General features: G+C 49.8%; 1 protein-coding gene across 7 annotated transcripts in view; it reads left to right on the top strand.

Moving 5' to 3' along the window:
* LOC139755378 (carboxyl-terminal PDZ ligand of neuronal nitric oxide synthase protein-like) overlaps positions 1-22,825 on the top strand; it is a 472,165-nt gene that overhangs the window by 407,564 nt on the left and 41,776 nt on the right. The window lies entirely within an intron of this gene.

The following is a 22,825-nucleotide window of genomic DNA, read 5'->3' as shown; positions in this document are numbered from 1 at the left end:
CGTCGGAGGATTGTAGAGTTCGCTGGAGGAGGCTGCAACACACACACACACACACACACACGCACACGCACACACACACACACACACACACACAGACCTGAGAGAGACGATCGGTGCCATGGAGTCCACTCCAGTTTATATGATTGTCTTATCGTTAGGTAGAAGAAGGAGGTTCTTGTGCGTCGTCAGTGTACGTCAGTAGGAGGACAAGGCGACGACGACTTGGACGACCGCTCGAGGACACGCCCGTCCTCGCCCGGGCCTCGTCGTCGTCGTGGTCGTTGTGGTCATGATTTCCAGCGGCAGGTGCTGGCAGGTGTGTTATAAGATCGGGAGCCTTGGTGCGCTCGTACCATCCTCCACGTCCAACTGTTGGTGCTGGTATCTGTGTTCGCGCCTGTGCTGGTGAACTTCTTTTCTTCCTTATTGACAGTGGTTGTTAGTCTTGTTACAATGGGTGTACTAGAGGGTGTACACGTGCGTAATTACCTGGTTCGCTGTTTGTACTGGGAGGATGTAGGTGGTTGTTGGGTGGTGTTCGACACTCCTGTTTTTTTCCTCGGTGTTTCTAGTGCTGTAACTGCATTTGTTTTTGTATTTTTATAACTTAATACATTTATTAGTTTGAGCGCGTTTACTGCGGCTGTAGTCCTGTGTGTGTGTGTGTGTGTGTGTGTGTGTGTGTGTGTGTGTGTTCAGGTCCGTATTATTTTATTGAAAAAGTTTTCTGACATTGTTTCTGACTTTTTTTTGTGTGTGCGTACGTGAGTTGGTGCGTGTATTGTTCCCCCTTTTATTTTGTTTATATGTATGGTTATGCTGCCCGTCATTGTTTGTTTGTTTTAGTCTGAGAATATATGTCGTGAATCGTCGGTAGGGAAGTATATCAGTGTTAGCCTTGGCTGTGGGTGTTGGTGTGGGAGGTGTGAGTAAGGAGGGATGTTTCCTTTTGAGTGTCTTTGTGAGATCCACTTTGAGGCCGGGCTGTGCTGGTGTGTGTGTGTGTGTGTGTTGTGTGTGTGACTGGGGCCTCCAACGAAAATTATAAACAGACAGATAGAAAAAGTTCATCTGCCTACCTGCCACTCCACGAAGCCCTCGCAGGGCCGTCCAGCCTCCTTAAACGCCCGTCCGTCTGTCTCCACCAGACACTGACGTGCGCAACCATGTCTGTGTATCCCTCACAGAAACGTGAGATATTTGCTGAATAATCAGTTGTTTCTTAAACATATTAACGAGAAAAGAGCCAATTTATTCTTAGAATACTAACGAAAAAGTCGTGTCATATGTGTTTGTATATATATATATATATATATATATATATATATATATATATATATATATATATATATATATATATATATATATATATTAGCGAGAAAATATTAACAAGAATTCATTTTTAATCCTGCGGCGTCACCCAAGGTTAGAGAGAGAGAGAGAGAGAGAGAGAGAGAGAGAGAGAGAGAGAGAGAGAGAGAGAGAGAGAGAGAGACTCCCGTATTTTTTCTGTTGGGATGAGTTGTTTGTTGAAGGTTTCCCAGTGTTTTCAGGGAGCGGCACAAAGGCTGCCACACACACACACACACACATATCGGCCGCCACACATACCGATGTAGGCTACGCTTCGCAGAAGGGTTGTCTGGGAGTGTGGCGTCTTGCCCAGGTAGTTGCTGATGCGTAAGGGAGTGAGGCGATCCCTACTACACTCTGTGACCAAAATACGTACGTATTTTTCTTTACTACCGAGTTACTTTGAAGAGCATTAGAGGTGCGGGAGGCCTATATATGACCAGTGACGTAAATAGGATGTTCTCTCCGCTACACCCGTCCTGCAGTCGGGTTTATATATATATATATATGTTTTGGGAGCAGCTAAATGAGTGTGTTAGCGGTTTTGATGCACGAGACCGGGTTATAGTGATGGGTGATTTGAATGCAAAGGTGAGTAATGTGGCAGTTGAGGGAATAATTGGTATGCATGGGGTGTTCAGTGTTGTAAATGGAAATGGTGAAGAGCTTGTAGATTTATGTGCTGAAAAAGGACTGATGATTGGGAATACCTGGTTTAAAAAGCGAGATATACATAAGTATACTTATGTAAGTAGGAGAGATGGCCAGAGAGCGTTATTGGATTACGTGTTAATTGACAGGCGTGCGAAAGAGAGACTTTTGGATGTTAATGTGCTGAGAGGTGCAACTGGAGGGATGTCTGATCATTATCTTGTGGAGGCTAAGGTGAAGATTAGTATGGGTTTTCAGAAAAGAGGAGTGAATGTTGGGGTGAAGAAGGTGGTGAGAGTAAGTGAGCTTGGGAAGGAGACCTGTGTGGGGAAGTACCAGGAGAGACTGTGTACAGAATGGAAAAAGGTGAGAACAATGGAAGTAAGGGGAGTGGGGGAGGAATGGGATGTATTTAGGGAATCAGTGATGGATTGCGCAAAAGATGCTTGTGGCATGAGAAGAGTGGGAGGTGGGCTGTTTAGAAAGGGTAGTGAGTGGTGGGATGAAGAAGTAAGAGTATTAGTGAAAGAGAAGAGAGAGGCATTTGGACGATTTTTGCAGGGAAAAAATGCAATTGAGTGGGAGAAGTATAAAAGAAAGAGACAGGAGGTCAAGAGAAAGGTGCAAGAGGTGAAAAAAAGGGCAAATGAGAGTTGGGGTGAGAGACTATCAGTAAATTTTAGGGAAAATAAAAAGATGTTCTGGAAGGAGGTAAATAGGGTGCGTAAGACAAGGGAGCAAATGGGAACTTCAGTGAAGGGCGTAAATGGGGAGGTGATAACAAGTAGCGGTGATGTGAGAAGGAGATGGAATGAGTATTTTGAAGGTTTGTTGAATGTGTCTGATGATAGAGTGGCAGATATAGGGTGTTTTGGTCGAGGTGGTGTGCAAAGTGAGAGGGTTAGGGAAAATGATTTGGTAAACAGAGAAGAGGTAGTAAAAGCTTTGCGGAAGATGAAAGCCGGCAAGGCAGCAGGTTTGGATGGTATTGCAGTGGAATTTATTAAGAAAGGGGGTGACTGTATTGTTGACTGGTTGGTAAGGTTATTTAATGTATGTATGACTCATGGTGAGGTGCCTGAGGATTGGCGGAATGCGTGCATAGTGCCATTGTACAAAGGCAAAGGGGATAAGAGTGAGTGCTCAAATTACAGAGGTATAAGTTTGTTGAGTATTCCTGGTAAATTATATGGGAGGGTATTGATTGAGAGGGTGAAGGCATGTACAGAGCATCAGATTGGGGAAGAGCAGTGCGGTTTCAGAAGTGGTAGAGGATGTGTGGATCAGGTGTTTGCTTTGAAGAATGTATGTGAGAAATACTTAGAAAAGCAAATGGATTTGTATGTAGCATTTATGGATCTGGAGAAGGCATATGATAGAGTTGATAGAGATGCTCTGTGGAAGGTATTAAGAATATATGGTGTGGGAGGCAAGTTGTTAGAAGCAGTGAAAAGTTTTTATCGAGGATGTAAGGCATGTGTACGTGTAGGAAGAGAGGAAAGTGATTGGTTCTCAGTGAATGTAGGTTTGCGGCAGGGGTGTGTGATGTCTCCATGGTTGTTTAATTTGTTTATGGATGGGGTTGTAAGGGAGGTAAATGCAAGAGTCCTGGAAAGAGGGGCAAGTATGAAGTCTGTTGGGGATGAGAGAGCTTGGGAAGTGAGTCAGTTGTTGTTCGCTGATGATACAGCGCTGGTGGCTGATTCATGTGAGAAACTGCAGAAGCTGGTGACTGAGTTTGGTAAAGTGTGTGGAAGAAGAAAGTTGAGAGTAAATGTGAATAAGAGCAAGGTTATTAGGTACAGTAGGGGTGAGGGTCAAGTCAATTGGGAGGTGAGTTTGAATGGAGAAAAACTGGAGGAAGTGAAGTGTTTTAGATATCTGGGAGTGGATCTGTCAGCGGATGGAACCATGGAAGCGGAAGTGGATCATAGGGTGGGGGAGGGGGCGAAAATTTTGGGAGCCTTGAAAAATGTGTGGAAGTCGAGAACACTATCTCGGAAAGCAAAAATGGGTATGTTTGAGGGAATAGTGGTTCCAACAATGTTGTATGGTTGCGAGGCGTGGGCTATGGATAGAGATGTGCGCAGGAGGATGGATGTGCTGGAAATGAGATGTTTGAGGACAATGTGTGGTGTGAGGTGGTTTGATCGAGTAAGTAACGTAAGGGTAAGAGAGATGTGTGGAAATAAAAAGAGCGTGGTTGAGAGAGCAGAAGAGGGTGTTTTGAAATGGTTTGGGCACATGGAGAGAATGAGTGAGGAGAGATTGACCAAGAGGATATATGTGTCGGAGGTGGAGGGAACGAGGAGAAGAGGGAGACCAAATTGGAGGTGGAAAGATGGAGTGAAAAAGATTTTGTGTGATCGGGGCCTGAACATGCAGGAGGGTGAAAGGAGGGCAAGAAATAGAGTGAATTGGAGTCATGTGGTATACAGGGGTTGACGTGCTGTCAGTGGATTGAAGCAAGGCATGTGAAGCGTCTGGGGTAAACCATGGAAAGCTGTGTAGGTATGTATATTTGCGTGTGTGGACGTGTGTATGTACATGTGTATGGGGGGGGGGGGTTGGGCCATTTCTTTCGTCTGTTTCCTTGCGCTACCTCGCAAACGCGGGAGACAGCGACAAAGTATAAAAAAAAAAAAAAAAAAAAAAAAAAAAAAAAAAAATATATATATATATATATATATATATATATATATATATATATATATATATATATATTTCAGAAGACTTACAAGCGGACTCGTCGAAAACAAGTGTTGGTTACGTATCCTCACGTCTTTACACCGATGATCGGACGTCCCCGCCTGCGCTGTGATTGGGCCGTCGCGATGGCCGTGAGCTGTCTCAGGAGGCTGTAGTTACCTCAGAGACTCACCGGGAGAGAGAGAGAGAGAGAGAGAGAGAGAGAGAGAGAGAGAGAGAGAGAGAGAGAGAGAGAGAGAGAGAGAGAAAGAGAGAGTGGGGGCCGTCTGCGTCGGTATACGGAGTGCAAAGAAGATCTCTCGCACAGCGAACAGTGGGCGAGGTATTGGCCTAGTACACCCTTCTCTCTCTCTCTCTCTCTCTCTCTCTCTCTCTCTCTCTCTCTCTCTCTCTCTCTCTCTCTCTCTCTCTCCGGCAATTATGGAAAGGACTGCACCCCTGAGTCTAGGGGGCCGTTTCGCTCCCCGTGGTGACTGGGGGACCGGGAAGAGATAGGGGGAGACGAGAGAGAGAGAGAGAGAGAGAGAGAGAGAGAGAGAGAGAGAGAGAGAGAGAGAGAGAGCTAGACAGTAGGGGCGTGGAGGGCCGTAGGTTGGGGAGCTTGGAGAAAAAGGCCACCGTGGGATAAGCAGGAAGGGGAGATAAGAGGAGCGGGGAGAAACTAGCAGGCCAGGGTTGATTGAGGAGGGAGAGGGGAGTGGAAGGATACAAGTTGTGGGACAGGCGAGGGGAGAGGAAGAGAGGGGACGGGAGAGGAGGGGGAAAAAATAAGGACACAGGAGGGTCATTGTACAAAACAGCTGGCAAACTTTCATGCTTTTCCTGATAAGCTTAAGTGGTACAGCAAGTTTATATATATATATATATATATATATATATATATATATATATATATATATATATATATATATATATATATATATATATATATATCCCTGGAGATAGGGGAGAAAGAATACTTCCCACGTATTCCCTGCGTGTCGTAGAAGGCGACTAAAAGGGAAGGGAGCGGGGGGCTGGAAATCCTCCCCTCTCATTTTTTTTTTTTAATTTTCCAAAAGATGGAACAGAGAAAGGGGCCAGGTGAAGATATTCCCTCAAAGGCCCAGTCCTCTGTTCTTAACGCTACCTCGCTAACGCGGGAAATGGCGAATAGTTTGAAAGAAAAAAAAAAGAAATATATATATATATATATATATATATATATATATATATATATATATATATATATATATATATATATTGTTCACCCACGGTCCCATCCAGGTTCAAGTCTGGGCGATGCCGTCGGCCCACAGTCAATCCAGCTGTTCATCCTACCCTCGAGGATGGTCCAAAAAAGAATACCTATCCTAGCCTGGGGTATGCGTGGGTGTGTGTGTGTGTGTGTGTGTGTGTGTGTGTGTGTGTGTGTGTGTGTGTAGTCACTATTTGTGTGGTACACACACACACACACACACACACACACACACACACACACACACACACACCTTCTCTCCCGTTTAATTAGATGAGTCAGCCTTTTCACGATGTCGTAATGTTTATTGATATCCTCTTGGCTTCACGACCAACACAACCCCACACTTACCCGGAACGCTGTTGGCGTGGCATTGTAATGCCACTAAAGACGAGATGTATCGTCCTTACGATGCAGTGTAGACTGACTGTAGGGTCAGTAAAAAGAACGTGTCCAATTAGACTTTTCCTTCATGAATTAGACGAAGCCATGTTTTGTTTTAACGCACGTGGGTTCCCAGTTTTAACACAAATGGGGCGTAGGATTAACATACAAGGCACCTCCTCAACAAGCAAAGAGCATTTTTAACAAAGATGGTACGAGCTTCGAGAGTACTAGGGGAGGCTACTGGGGCCTCATAGTACCGGATGGGGATAGTGGGAGTACCAGGGGAGGCTGAAGTGGCCTCCTGGTACTGGTTTGGGGTGATGGGAGTACTGGAATTAGCTGTGGTAGCCTGGTAGTACTTGGGAGTAATAGGCAGTGGCTTCCCGTAAGATGCCAGTGCAAGACCCGATGGACAGCATTTCCACAATGCACATGGCATTGTCAAAACCCATAGTTGTAAAGGGCCCACTCCGGCCTGTCCTGTCGCAGATTCTCACGCCAACAGACCAGCACGTTAGGAAACTCTTCTAGTAGAGTCTCAGATCCGCCGAAGAAATTACGGGAGATCCTAAAGACTAAACGACCCTCGGGGAAGGTCGACTTCCCTCGAGGTCAAGAGCTTTTCCCGCCAGCCTCCCCTGTGGAAAGTATAGTGAGCGTCACTCTCGACAGTGCGTGGGATCACCATACCCTTGCTTAAGTTGCTTCGTGCCTGTACCGTGGAAGCAGCTCTCCGATGTCCCAGGCGGAATCCTCTCCCGCCAACCCTGTACCACCGCTACGTAGGCGATGTCTTTGTCGACTTTAGCAGGAGGGAGACGGTGCTCTCATGTGCCAGGGAATACTGAAGAGACTAGAGACGATCCGACAAATAGCAATAAAAAAGCAGAACATTTTCGAATTCATTAAAAGAAAAAAGAAAGAAAAAGGAAGATGATGAAAATGGAAGCCCTCCTGATGTCGTACGTTGAACCAGCTCTTTTATAGGAAGGTGAGTTCCCTTGCATTACTCTCGGCCTTTGCAGACGGCCAGCAGCTCTTGATCGAGGATAGATACAGTGGTCGGACCATTTCCTAGCAGCTAGGGAACACTACCTCGCCCGGCTTGCTCTTTTACCGTCCTCCACACGACAGAGGACTCGCCCTTCGCCTCATTCATCACCCAGTCACCCTTATGAAGACATGGCACATCGTAGAGGAACAGAAGCTGACGTCTTCTCTCCCGGAGATGGGACGAGGTTCGCCGAAATGCTGCAGTGCGATTTTACCTGAGTGTTGTTGTGAACTTTTGAAATATAATGGACTGAGGAGAGCGAGAAGTATTAAGTAAACAACTAGAAATGTTATATATGCTTTGATCTGTACCAAGACGTGTGTAAAAGAGAACAACACACACACACACACACACACACACACACACACACACACACACACACACACACACACACACACACACACACACACACACACACACAAAATATGTATGTGTGTATGTGTGTGTGTGTGTGTGTGTGTGTGTGTGTGTGTGTGTACTGAGAGGAGAAGAGGAAGCAGGAGTTCCCAGGAGCCAGAGATAAATAATATTACATCAGTTTACGGAGGAGAATGCAGATATCTAACTCAGCTGAGGCATGTCGGTCCTTGTTGACATGAACATGACCAAAAGTTTTCGTCAGGAACATTACTTGAAATAAAAAAAATCTTTTTATTATTGAGTTGTAAGCATAACCATCGCGTATATATTCTTGTTCGTGTTTAACCATTCAACGCGGGAAGGCGTATATATTCTTGTTCGTGTTTAACCATTTAATTCGGGAAATTTCCGCGTTTTTTTAGTGTTAACTGGTAGTTATTCCGTAGTTTGATCTGAATGGCAGTTCCTTATGTTGTTGATTTCCTTATGGAGTACGTTGGGTAACCATTAGAATTCGGTGTTTATTCTCGCATCTGACGTGTTCGTTTGAAATGTTCCGGATCGCGTGGTACCTTCGTCTGTCACCAGGGGTGTTAGACCATCCCCAGAGTGGGCCTGGACGAGTGGCTGCCCCAGTACTGCCTGGCGGGGCTGGGGGGAGTAGCTGCCCTTCCCCAGTACTACCTGCCGGGGTTAGGGAGTGGCAACCCCCTCCCCCTGCCCCATTACTACCTGACGGGGCTGTGGGAGGAGGAAGGGCGTGCTGCACGCCTCACGCCACTCACGCCCCACGGAAATAGTCAGGCTGAGTGACAGGCGAGACTGTACGGGGGCTATTCCGGGCGGGGGGCACCAGACCCACTCTGGATCACCAGCCCACCTCACCCTGCTACTGCACGAGGTGATGATGGTGGTGTGTGTGGGGTCGGGGATGAGTGATGGACCAGCATCCCTCACGTTAGTGGCAGCAGTTGACGACGGAGGTGGTGGTCGACGGTGCCTTGATAACCCGTGGTGTGGATAACGCTGATGACGGATGGTGCGCTGGGTTCCTGCCGGTTGATGGTGAGGTCGACAGTAGGACACGTACGGTATATATATACAGGAGAAATTCAGGTGAAGGCTAGAGAGCACTGCGGGTGTGGGTAAGTGGAGAGGAGGGAGGCTGAGGTGCAAATAGTAGGTGCAGCCAGGCAGCCCTGCATGCAGTAGGTGGTTCATCAAGGAGCGTTGGAGGGGTGCGCGTGGACGTTTTTACGGCGGCGCGCACGTCGTGTTAGTAGCGTGGCGGCGGCAGAGACCATCTGGTGAAAGGTAAATGGATGTTTGCTGTTGGGGGATGACGCGCGTGGGGCGGCGCAGGGGAGACCCGGCGACAGGTGGAGCTGGGTTCGCACCCGCCATCCCCTGGTGAGTGATAGTCTCAAGGGCAGGGCGGCAGGTGGAGCGGGCAGTTCGCAGCAATTGGATTTCCTGATTGTAAGTTCGTGACGACTTTTAGAACGATGCTGATCAGCGAGGAGGAGCAAGAGGACGGGTGCTAATGACATGATGTGCGAAGATGTGCTTTCGTATATTAGTCATATCAGTGCAGAGCTTCTTGAGGTGTGGAGGGATCTTTCCACCACTGTGTCAGCGGTGTTCGTGGTCGGTATCCACCTGTACGGGTCCTTTCATCGAGGAACAGCTGAATATATGTTGTACGGTGGGGTGTCCAGCCAGTGGTGTCGGGCTAAGGCGACACTGGCTCAGTACTGGCTGGCTGGCTTACTCAGGCAACATATGTCCCTCTGCTCTAGTTTGTTGACATTCCCCTGATCCCCTGGACCCCTAGATCCTTCTGACCCCCAGCCACTAAAGCCGCTGACATCCACCATTTACCTTCATCTTTTTCTTTATTCTGATGTCGAGATGGGAAGGTTTGTTTACTAGCATGTAAAGCACCATACACAGCTTTTTTCATTCCGTTATCGTCGTCGTTAAAGACATATTTATTTATTTATGATTACCCTGGTATATGTGTGTATATATATATATATATATATATATATATATATATATATAGAGAGAGAGAGAGAGAGAGAGAGAGAGAGAGAGAGAGAGAGACAGAGAGAGAGAGTGTACTTGATGTAGTGAGCACATAGTGTTCGGAAGAACATAGCGAGGTGGTGAAAGACGTTTTAAAAAGTCTATACGTAGATTATGGAGAGGCGGTGATTTATATCTGCCATCATGTTGTCCACTCCTGGATGGCGTAGGATTGCCACACACACACACACTCACACACACACACACACACACACACACACACACACACACATACACACACACACACAGCTTTAAACCTTTCACGGTTTACGGCTTAACCCCATGAGTGCGACGGTGCCAATCCCTTGAGTGGGAGGAAAGTCATCGTCGCATCCATGGCGGCAGGTCGTGTACTCAGTCAAGTCGTCTTAGTGTTGGGGAGGTCAAGTCGTCGCACTCTATGGGGTTTAAGTCGTCGCCGTGGAGGGAGGAATTGGGTCGTGGCGGTGGAGGAGTTCAGGGTGCCGCTGCTGGCAAGCACGACGCTCCTCGCGTCCATATTACTCGGGGGGGCGGGCGCCTCCTGGCATCCGTCACCGGATGTGTCAGTGAGCGATCATTACCCCGGCGTGTGGTGCGTGCGTGTGGCAGTGACGGATCGTGTGGCTTCGTCTCGATAGACTTTGCCGTTATCTCTCACTTGGCGAGGCCGACGCAGTTCCTCCTCCTCCTCCGGTACCATGAGGAATGGAGCTGGTGTGTTGAGGTTCATCGCGGCGTCCTATAAGCCACCACAGTAGAATGAACGAAGATCCGCCTGTGTCCTTTAATTGAGAAGGAAGAAGATCACCCACTTTGGCACAAACGTACGCATCCGTTAGCTACATGCGCGAACATTTTTGGTGCGTACGTGCATCCCCAGTTCACATCCAGCCTTACGCATGTTTCCTGCACGTGTTTATTCCCTCAGACATTACCAACATGTGTCTGTCCGTCCATACACAACGCACTTGATTTTTATCCACGAAGCCGAAAAGGGCGCACGGCGGCAACTGAAAGGCCTCGCGCTACTGTATGTGACAGTCTGAAATATCGACATAGTTGAGGGTGGTGCTGTGGCTTGCAGCCTCATGACTTGGGTTGCCATGGGGCCTCGCGAGCTCGATACAGCGATGTTTCACGCGGAGAAACACCCCAACAATCACTTCCTCCTGAGTCGTGACAGTCAGGGTCTGGCAGCGCCCTGGGGCCGCCCACACACACACACACACACACCCAGGGCTGCCATAACCTCCTGAGGCTGAAGGCTGGGCATGCTTGTATGCCCCCAAGGTAGAGTTCTGTCCCTCCTTCATAATAACTTACAACACTTGGCAGTTAAACCCAAGTCGGAGACCTACAGGTGTCGGGTTTGCTTTCTGTTGTCGTGTTCTCTGGGAATACATAGCGTGGGGCACATTCCGTCGAGGTTTACCACAGTTGATCCTGGCGATTGATACGTGTTGATGGTGAGAGAAGTCTTTCATGAAGAGTTCTCTTAGGAGGGTGGTTGGCTTTGGATGGGCGTGGGAGTAGTTCGTGGGAGGGAGAGGGGAGCACTGGGCTGTGAAGGAGAGCCGATGATGTACCTGGATAGGTGGGAGGTACGTGAACATAAAACATAGTGAACGCGCACTTTCATACAACTCATAATGCCCTCCGAGAGCAAGGATTCGAACCCTATACCATTAGTGTAGGCAGCATAGGTGTAGCGGTTGGTGTACCCAGCTACCAGACAGATGGTACGGGGTTCGAATCCTTGCTGTGGAAGGGGATTATATATGATCTCATTGTCACTTCTGCTTGACAGAATCATTGCCACAATTTCTTCCTTCGCTTTTCATGTTTGGCTCTTCCACTGTGTAAACTCAGTGAGATGGATCACGTCTGTTGCGTTACAGGTTCTTACCTAAGCATCAGCACCGCACGCTTAATCCTAAAAAAAAAAAAAAAAGAAAATTGGTAACGTTGGATGTGGGCCTTCCCCTGGCCATACTTTGGCAGCGCTAGCTCAACACGTTCGCTTCACACCGGCTGTGTCTATCATTCCGAGATGTGCAGAGATCAGTCTCTCTCTTCGTGTTCGTAACAGTAACATATATTGTGTCTCTCGAATGTTTTTTTCCCCTTTTTTCTAAGTCCTTATTTGAGGAAGGTTAGGTTGGCGAACAGCGACACCTTTTGTCACGGTAGTAAACAAAGGCAGGCTGTTGATGCTCGATGCCGTCTGTCACCCGAGTCGACTCTCCCAGACACCTGCAGTCAACCGTCACTAAGAAGGCCGTAACTCTGCCTCGCGGGGTTATATATCCACACACACACACACACACACACACACACACACACACACACACACACACACACAGTAGAACAGTTGGACGTCTGCCATGACCCAGTGGCGGAGCGGAAGTCTCGGCCATGGCGATTGTCTAGTAAGAAAATTAATGGGTATCGGGAGGTTCTTGCATGATATTTTAATTGGCACCGGGAGTTCTGAAGTGTGATCAGATGAGCATCCCAGTTTTCAGAGTCAAATGAGCATCTCGGGGTCTCCAGGATAGCGAGGTACGGGTTTGATTCCTTGTGTTGCGTTGATGATAGTCTTGGCGAGAATTAAGGGCATTAGAACATGCAGGCGACTCCAGGCGATGGTACGATTCTTCTTTTCTTTGAGAGCGAGGTCGCGACCCCAGGGTACGACGGCCTGACCTTCTTCTACAGGTCAGACGCCAGCATAGCCTGGGGTTTGTACCTACCCTAGTGCTCGAGGATCGTACCGTCGTGATCAAGAGACGCACCGTCGTGATCAAGAGACGCACCGTCGTCCATTTGGACCGTATTGTCGTAATCAAGGACGTAAAGACGACAGTGTTAGCACCAAGATATACCCCGAGCAACTCGTCATCATTACCTGGGAGGAGAAACAGCTGAAAAAATGTCCTGTGAAAAACAGGATACTGAAATACACCACGACTGTGACGTGTGTTTACCCGTGGCCTCGTCCCCAACTGTTACAAAAATAAGATACTGAATCGTACGAGACGAGGCTGTGTGTGTTGTCGGTCCGGCTGGGATGAGGCGGGGCTCGGTTCTGGAGGGGCATCCTCATGGTTCCCCCCTGAGAAACCTGAGAAGAGATAGGAATCCTCGGGCATTAAGGGAAACTCGATAGGAGACGGTAGACGGGCGCCCCCCGTCCCCCTCTCACCCCGTCCACCCCTCACCGCTCTCCTTCCTTGGTAAATTGTAAATGATCGCGTGAGATGGAACATCCCCATCTTGGCGCCGCCTGCAGCGTGGTGGCCAGGGTATACTTTACGTCACTTTGTTAGCGATTACGTTCATGAAATAGGCTCAGTAAAAGATGATGTTAAATACTGTGTCTTCTTATGTTCTTGGGAGATGATAAACTTCAAGCTTGTTAAGAGGAGGAGGAGGTGGAAGGGTGGGGTAATTTTGGTCTCTCTCTCTCTCTCTCTCTCTCTCTCTCTCTCTCTCTCTCTCTCTCTCTCTCTCTCTCTCTCTCTCTCTCTCTCTCTCTCTCTCTCTCCCCCAATGTTGTCGGAGGGGAAGGTAGCAGAGCTGGTGTTCCGGAGATTTTGTAAATATTTACTTCTAGGCCTCGTTCTGTAAATAGAGGCAGAAGATATTATTGTGCTACTGGCTCACTATTGCTACACCCTGATTTGTAGCACCCCTTGTCTCGGCCGGCCTTGGATACAGGCCCCTGCCGTACTTCTGCCCTTCAACATGACCGTACGATCCCATCCCTTAAGCATTACGGGTTCGGCCTCCTCAGCACGACGGTACAGTCTCTATGAGCGCGACGGTGCGACCCTTAGGTATGCTGGTATGGCTTTCGACCAGGTCAGGTTGTATGCCAAGGCCAACATGCCCAAGGGTCGTGCCGTCCTCCCGAAGGGGTTGTGACAGTCATGCTCGAGGCCTACCATTGTGTTCAAGGGTCGTATCCTCGTGCTCAAGGCCGTAAACAACATTACGATGATGAACGGTTGTTGGGTGTAGGCAGACGGTCATGTTTATGTAGTGGATGCGCCAGATTAATCTGGCGTGTTAATTGTGCATGAGATGAGGTGAGTGTCCATTACGGGAGTCGTAAATTCATCAGGAGGCGTGATATATATATTGGCGGCTGCCGGCCAGCAGGCAGCCACCCACCCACCACCCGCCCCAACCACATACGTCACCAACCTGTCATCGTCTCACCAGACGTCTGGGGAAACCACCACCAGCTTGTGGTATTAATAGACCTGCTTGTTTGCAAGCAAGCAAGCAGGCACGCTAGAGCTTTTTTTTCCTTCACGCTAGGTAAGACAGTTGGATGAAAGCAGAGTGTTGAGGACGAAGGAAGCATTTGTCACATTGGTGTGTGTGACGGGTTGGGGGGGTTGTGGTGTGGAGGAGGAGGAGGAGGCACATGTTGGCGGGTGGTGGGGCCTGGAGGTTGAGGGGACCAGGTCGGTGGGTGGCTTGACGGGGCGCGCGCGCCGCCCGCCACATCTGTCAACCAGTCAAGAGCGAGGTCACAGCCGCTCGTCCCGCTGCTACTGTAAACAATGTCTGACGAGATGAAGAATGGGATGCCAGGTGGTGTGTGGGACGAGTTGGTGGGGGTTTACACGCTGCCTCAACTCCCCGCGATTTACGGGAGGCGTGTACGGTCATGCGGCCTGGGGCATGTGGTCGGCCGTGCCACAACAGGTGATTCGTGGGGAACCTTGTAGAAAGTTACGCATCAAACATGGTCGTCTTTTTTTCTTTTTCGATGATTTCATCCGAGTTCGTGACTGATTGTGAAATGGAGAGAAATGATATGTGCCCCTTTCGGTTATTTAAGGTCATGAAGGATGGCACAGGGTCACGTTTTCCGATAAGGGCCCACCTGGTCATTCTAGGTGACGATAGGCGATGAGTGGGTCGTATTCGTTCATGGTAATTACATCAAAACCACCCTTCACCACAAAGCGTTGTTACCGGCTCATGGTTGGTAGTCCCGGTGTATTGAAAGTATGGTAGGTAGCCCAAGTCAGTCAGTCCATCGTCGTGGTAGTTTCAAATGATCTTTGTACCCAGCAGGTGGTTCAGGTTCATCTTCATCTTTGTGCCCAGCAGGTGGTTCAGGTTCATCTTCATCTTTGTGCCCAGCAGGTGGTTCAGGTTCATCTTGATCTTTGTGCCCAGCAAGTGGTTCAGGTTCATCTTCATCTTTGTGCCCAGCAGGTGGTTCAGGTTCATCTTCATCTTTGTGCCCAGCAGGTGGTTCAGGTTCATCTTGATCTTTGTGCCCAGCAGGTGGTTCAGGTTCATCTTCATCTTTGTGCCCAGCAGGTGGTTCAGGTTCATCTTGATCTTTGTGCCCAGCAGGTGGTTCAGATTCATCTTGATCTTTGTGCCCAGCAGGTGGTTCAGGTTCATCTTGATCTTTGTACCCAGCAGGTGGTTCAGGTTCATCTTGATCTTTGTGCCCAGCAGGTGGTTCAGGTTCATCTTGATCTTTGTACCCAGCAGGTGGTTCAGATTCATCTTGATCTTTGTGCCCAGCAGGTGGTTCAGGTTCATCTTGATCTTTGTACCCAGCAGGTGGTTCAGGTTCATCTTGGGGTCTACGTAGGCTGTTCCCTGTGACTGATCGTGCTCGATGTAACCTTAGAACCTTGCAAGTCTTAGTGGAATATTTACTCCCACTGCTGTACACTGTGCGAAGGAAGACTTGTACCTGAAGGGTGGAAAGAAGACGGAGAAGGATGAAAGAAGAAGTGCATGATATAAAAAGTTGAAATAGGATTGGACGTTGAAGCAACAAAATGGGAAGCCGGCGGAGCTTCCAGCGGGATATGGGGCGAAGACAAAGAAAGAGACAGATAGAAAAAAAAACAAAAACATGAGAGTAGGGGTGCGGCACACACCGGAGGCAAGTGAACCCCAGATCCTGGAACTCATCTCTCGTAACACTGGAAGCATGACATCACCCTGGAAACCCCCACCGCCTGGGCCAGCAGGACCGCCATGGGATGAAATGGAACAGCGGGGGGACGTCATAAGGAAGCCATCACTACTGTGGGGGGGAGGGGGCCTGGGCGTCATCACCACTTAAGGAAGCCTTCACTGTAAGGGGGATTCAGGACAAGTTATTGTTACAAGTTGGAGGGACTTGCACGCAGGGATGAGAACTAATGGAAAGGAGAGGATTATGGAAGGGGTGAAATGTGCTAAAAGTCAGGTTTACAATACCCCCAGGAAGGTTGAAGGCAGAGGGGTCGGAGGGGAGGTTGTCTGCCGGCCAGGAGCGGAAGGAGGGAGGTGAGCTGAAGAAAGAAGGAAAGAGGATATGAGAGTCGAGGGGAGAGCATCGGGTGGAAACGAAGACGGAAAATCGAGGAGGGAAACTCCAGCGGGTCATCTGGACCAACACTAATGCGACAGGACGACAGCTGCCACTGGAACAGAGTGGAACGAGGCGAGTGTCTTGGTGCCGGTGATGCTGTACGTAAGAGGCAGAAGAAGATGAAATAAACTCCTGAAGAGCACCTCTGTAATTGAGAGAATTTGAAGGAGAGTTGCGCCAGCCTGGGGTGTCGGAGAGGAGAATGCTGGCCGGTGACCTCAAGATGCTAAAAGGGAGGTCATCAGATCTATCGTGTGGACTGGAGTAACAAGTTGGTGTCTATCGTGTTTACCACCGATCGTCCGGGGCAGGTGTCTCTAACCGGTGTAGCTCTTGGAGTAGACCACCTGCCACATTTTACATGGCTGACGAAGGTACCACAGAACTCATCGTGGACCCGAGATGGAGCTGTCGTAACGGGAGCCAGATGCGACCCGAAACCAAGAAGCGGAAGGGTGTATCACCCGTGGACCCGAAAGCATATATTCACGTCGAAGACAAACGAGTACGATCGTCAGACGGAGGGAAAGACAGCATGTGCGTCCGGTGGACGAGAGACCCCGAGGGACGATGTGGTAAGGCGACACCCAGCGGCCGTCCCCGTACTGGGACCTGAAGCATTGTGGCCGACGCGCCGCCCCTGGGATGACATACAGTGTGTGGGTAGCTGCCGTCCCACTGCCAACATGCCGCCGCTGCCAAGTGTTTTTTTTTTTTCTAAGTGGAAAGACAATGTCTCCCGCCCACCGCTGGTGCCACCCTCTCCGTGGAGACCCCCTCTCCGTCGCACTCTTTTCATGTCTGTGGCACAAACCGTCGGTCTTCGATGCTTTTAAGTTACTGGGATCTCTGGGTAATCGTTGCATGGCATCGTCCGTGTGTCTTGGGCAAGTAGGTGCCTGACTGCTGTCTGCCAGCACTGTCGGACATGTAATGGTGCCACCGCGGTTTGGCTACTCGTGGCATTCTCGTCTGCCTGTGGCACCCTCCCGCTGTGTATGGCAACTGAGAGTACCTCTGAAACCTCTATACCCAGCATGGCACCTTCATGCTCGCTCTCCCACACCTCACACGGCCCATGCTCGCTCTACCACACCTCACAACACCCATGCTCGTTCCTGCTCGCTCTCCCACACCTCACAACGCCCATGCTCGGTCTACCACACCTCACAACGCCCATGCTCGCTCTACCACACCTCACAACACCCATGCTCGTTCCTGCTCGCTCTCCCACACCTCACAACGCCCATGCTCGGTCTACCACACCTCACAACGCCCATGCTCGCTCTACCACACCTCACAACACCCATGCTCGTTCCTGCTCGCTCTCCCACACCTCACAACGCCCATGCTCGCTCTACCACACCTCACAACGCCCATGCTCGCTCTACAACGCCTCACAACGCCTGAGGCATCCTTACAATGTCCTGCCGGGGGTTCATCTCTGCCGACCGCCTGCCTCTCCTATGCATTCAGCACCCTAAGGCGAGGTAACCCTGGGCCGCCTTCCCTCCCTGACTTCCCCTTGCCCAGGCGTAGGGGCTTCCCATCACGCGGGGCCTCCGCCCCTTTCAGACTGTGTCACACTTGGCGACGGGAATCACTCTTGACACATGTAATACAGCTCTTAATACAGCTCTTGCTCTACCGTACTTCACAGGTCTTGACTGTACCATACAGGTTTGACTGTATCATACAGTTCTTATTCTTCCAGTCAGGTCTCATTTTTATTTAAACAGGACTAACTGCCAAATAACTGATAAATCCTCTTTACTTTCATATTCCCATGCTTTCTCTCTCTCTCTCTCTCTCTCTCTCTCTCTCTCTCTCTCTCTCTCTCTCTCTCTCTCTCTCTCTCTCTCTCTCTCTCTCTCTCTGATAACTTGATGCTTAAATGAACATGACATAACTGGGTTGTAAAACGCCACGCCATGACCAGCTGAACTGTGTGTGCTTTTATTTAATTGGCTTCTGCACCAGCGGACCTAGCCAGGCTGGGCGTGTCGCACGGGGGGAACGGAGCGAGGGATGTTCCTTGGGTGATGGGTGAGGGCATGGGGATGGATATGGAGGTTGGGGATGGGGCGGGACTTAGGCGGTAGGCGGTGGATGGGTGATGGGATGGTCATGATTTTTTTCTATTTCTTTTTCGAACTGAAATGGATATTGGGCGTGGGGAAATGGGGAGGTGGGAGGCGTAAGGTCGATGGGGGTTGGGTCTTGGCTGAAGGCGACATTGGTGCGGGGAGGGAGAGTGGTAGACGAGTGCCACAGCAAACAGGGAGGAAAACCAGCGGTTAGAAGTGAGAGAGAGAGAGAGAGAGAGAGAGAGAGAGAGAGAGAGAGAGAGAGAGAGAGAGAGAGAGAGAGAGAAGGATGAGGGTCTTGCTCTTCGTGGCAGCTGTTTGATCCGGTCAGTGCATGGCTCTTCGTGGAGGCTCCTGTTGTACATGGCTATTATCTGGTCCAGCCAGTGCAATGGCTTGTCTTCGAGACTCGCGTTGTACATGGTAACTGTCTGATCCAGTCGATGCATGGCTCGTCATCGAGGCTGTTATTGCCAGCTACACTTGACCTTCAGTTCAGTCCGATCATGTTGGCCTGACTCCTTCTGTTGGCCTTTTTTTATGGTGGGGACTTTTGCATAACACCACCACCTACATTGCCCACCCGCCGTGGGCACCCCACATCAATTCTTCATCCATTCTCTTATCATATATACACTCCCACCACACCTCAGTGGTACCTACAGGAACGGTCTATACCTGCCCAGTGTACTACACCTAACATGGTGTGTGTGTGTGTGTGTGTGTGTGTGTATTGATACCTGGCAGCACTTATGGTGTACCATCACACACTCCTCTGCTGGACACCATCTTGCACCCGGCGGGTTCAGGGGGTCTGGCCCACGCTTGTGGTCGGTAATAAAGCCATTGCAACGCATTAAGGTGTGTGTGTGTGTGACAGTGGTGTGACTCAGGTAGGACGGTGCGCCACACCTAACCCTCCTCCCTCCCCAAAGCCCCCGCCACCAGGCGCGGCGCCATCCCTCCCGCGCTGTCGACGTAGACGGACGGGACGGACGGATCTCCCTTTTCCAGCGTCGCCGACGCCGACGCCGTCTTATACGGCACTTCTCTCATGCCCCCTGCAAAGGAGGCGCGACGCCGCGTGCCGCACGACGCGTATTAAACCTTCCGATGTGCCACACACACACACACACACACACACACACACACACACACACACACACACACGCTCAAGAAAAACAAAGAAAAAGAAACGAGATAAAGAATGTTAGATTACGACCGATGAAATAGATTTATGTAAGGTTGATGGTGAGCGAGAGCGGGGTGATGTGTGGGTCCGAATAAAAGTTGTGAGGTGTTGACGAGGGTAAGATCTCACCTGTTTGATGCCGCGACCCTTATATCTGCCCAGATCACTGAGGAGGATCAGCGTAAATAATGTTTGTGTGTGTGTGTGTGTGTGTGTGTGTGTAGCTACGGGGGCGAGGTAGGGCGGGTGTGTGGGGTGTGTTGGGGGAGGTCTCGACAAGGGGAGCCAAATTGCCGGTGTTTAAGATGATCCCGGCAGATGGCCTTCCCTGTCCGCTTACGGCAGCGGTGAGTGCCAACCAGCAGAGCCAGGGCCTCCTGGGGGACCGTACTTCTCTCCTGAGGGCGGCCTACCCGATGACAAAGGTCACTGGGCGAGAAGGGTAAGAGAAGGAGGAGGAGGAGGAGGCAAGAGTGAGTGTGGGAAGTTAACCCCCCTCGCCCAAATTGAGTTGATGCATTCAAGTGACAGACCCATACACGACTCACTCTCCATCTCTTTCTCCCTCTCGTTAGCCACAGCTGCGCAGTGAGCCAGCACTTCATTGGCTGTCAAGTCTTACTCCTTTGGCCCACGAAGCTATCTCTTCTTCCTGCCTCACCCACATGTGGCTTCAAGCCCACAGTATCCCCATCTCGCACCTATTGTAACTGACAACACGTAAATCCACACGACTCGTCCCTCGTAACCTTAGATTTTCCTGCGGTGAGCGCGACGCGCTAGCCCTACCTCTTTGCCATATCATCTTAAATGCACGTAAGTTTTGAACAGTTTCTCTCTCTCTCTCTCTCTCTCTCTCTCTCTCTCTCTCTCTCTCTCTCTCTCTCTCTCTCTCTCTCTCTCTCTCTCTCTCTCTCTCAGGTGAAGTTTTCGTGGATGGATGAAGAAAATGGATCACGTTCGTGTCGCCACTGCCTAGAGGTTATTATTCATCTTTAGTTTGTCTGGATGAGGTGCGTGCTGACGGTATTGCTTTCACTCGAGCATAGAGAGTGGTAGGGGTTTTGTAGATTCCTTACAAGTGGCGAGACTTGAAGGCATTAAAAATCATGATGGTGATTAGAGGTAACAGTAAATGAGGATGATGGAGTGTGTGTGTGTGTGTGTGTGTGTGTGTGTGTGTGTCAGTGGCCGATTGCCCATAAAGGAGAGCAGGGCAGGCAGGTACACATACAACAGTATAGCGCCCTTCATCCGTGCCAGAGTAAACTCGGGTAGGGAACCATAAGTCTCCGGAGCTGGCCACAGGGTGGGTGGATGCCTCCTGCCCCAGGCCTTTACCGTAATGTATGGCCGCTTCTTGTTAGCCCCGCCCCGCCCCGCCCCGCCCCATCGTCCTCATCAAGTCGTCCCATCATGTCAGCTTTTTTTCTCCTGTACAGGACTCTCTCTCTCTCTCTCTCTCTCTCTCTCTCTCTCTCTCTCTCTCTCTCTCTCTCTCTCTCTCTCTCTCTCTCTCTCTCTCTCTCTCTCGTCAACGCAGCTGGAGGCTGGTGTACAGGTGCGGAAAGGGCGGCTGTGCTGATGCAGTCGTGAAGGGGACGAGTCTCGTATAGATTTACAGAGGGCATTGGTTTTGGGGGTAAGGGAGAGGGTGGAGGGGCTGGGTGTGTATACAGCAGGTTCTGCCAGACTCCAGCCTCCCTCGTGAGCACCTTCAGGAGCAGCACCAACTGGTGGTTAAGAAATATCGTTGACACTTTTAACGTAACGTGTCCTTGACTGGGAGTTGGTTTTTCAGACATGAGCCCCTCAGGGATGTACTGCCACCCTGACCAAGGATTACTGAAGTGGTGGCCGGGACCTTATTAAACCCTCCGTAGCAGAAGTGCTGGTGAAAGCTCAACTCGTTACAGTTAAGATACCCTGGGTTAGACTTTCACTCTCTGTCCCATGAAGTTATTTTTTCGTCATCTCGTCCTCTCATATTTTTCTCTATACCCTCTACCGCCCCCCCCCCCCCTTTTTTTTTTTCTCTCCGTTTAAAGTCTGCCTTTGATGTGGACCTCAGTCCGTGGGGGTTCTCCTGTTTTTTTTTCATATTAAAAGAAAGTAGATTTAAAGAGGGGGAAAAGACTGTAGTGGATGCCACAGATACAGTTTTAAGCCAACTCTTGACTGATAAGCTGAAAAACTTCACCAAAAAAAAAGAAGGTACATTTCAGCAAAAAAAAAAAAGGTTACATTTCTTATTTTTCCATTTATTTCTCCGTGAACCACGTCATGTAAGAGTGGTTACCCGGGGCACCGCCAATGTGGGCCGTGCGAGAAGAGGTCATGAATCACGGGAGGAGGTGAGGAGTGGTTCCAGGTGTGGCAGATGGGGGCCCCCAGACGACCCCCGGCTGGTCGTGTGAGGGTAAACCTGTCAAGTGTTGTGGACCGCCGCACCCAAGCCTCTCGTGTCAACAGTTAACATTTACCTGACGGGGGCGAGAGAGAGAGAGAGAGAGAGAGAGAGAGAGAGAGAGAGAGAGAGAGAGAGAGAGAGAGAGAGAGAGAGAGAGGAAAACCAACGACCGTACCTCACCCGAAGGCTGTTTAGGCACGGAGGCTTCAGCGTCGCGGGGTCCTCAGTGGATGTGAGAACAACGGAAAGTTCAATGGTGTCCCTCACGATCAGCGTTTTCTGAATACTGTTTGTCGAAGTTCAGTGTTTGAGAATACTGTCCATCAGGATCAGTGCTTTAAGAACACTGTCCGTTAAGGTCTGTGGGTAGGAATACTCTCCGTTTAAATCAGTGTGTAGGAATACCGTCTCTCAAGGTCACGCGGTGTGTATATCCCGCATCCTTTGCTCTTGTGTATAAAGTACAGAGAAGCGTGGTCGAAAGTGTAACGCACTGAGCGGTACATCCTGACCTACATCACGGTTAATTGACAGGTTTGTAAAACTCGTCTGCTCTTTCCTCCGCCTCTCTGGCAACATCATGTCGTAAATATTTGAATCTTCGGTTCTCAGATGTTTACGGTATTGATATTTCAGCATCATCACCAGTGTACGTATGTCTGGATCTCCATTCATGTTGTATTTATAGTTAAGTGTGCTGTATACACACACACACACACACACACACACACACACACACACACCTCTGTATACCTGTAGTGTGGACTTCGGTAGGTCGAGGGTAAGCAGTGCACGTCCCCTGCCCCGCGCCACAGTGCCTGCGGGTCTGGCCGCCCCTAGTTCTGCCCTGTGCCATACCGACGCATCGTCTCGCGCTCGCCTGGTCTGTGAGAATGAAATGATTGTGGTCTC

Source organism: Panulirus ornatus, chromosome 19, assembly GCF_036320965.1.
Source record: "Panulirus ornatus isolate Po-2019 chromosome 19, ASM3632096v1, whole genome shotgun sequence".
Lineage (NCBI taxonomy): Eukaryota > Metazoa > Arthropoda > Malacostraca > Decapoda > Palinuridae > Panulirus > Panulirus ornatus.
The sequence above is the reverse complement of the archived record's forward strand: the minus strand, read 5'-3'. Positions and strand labels throughout refer to the sequence as shown.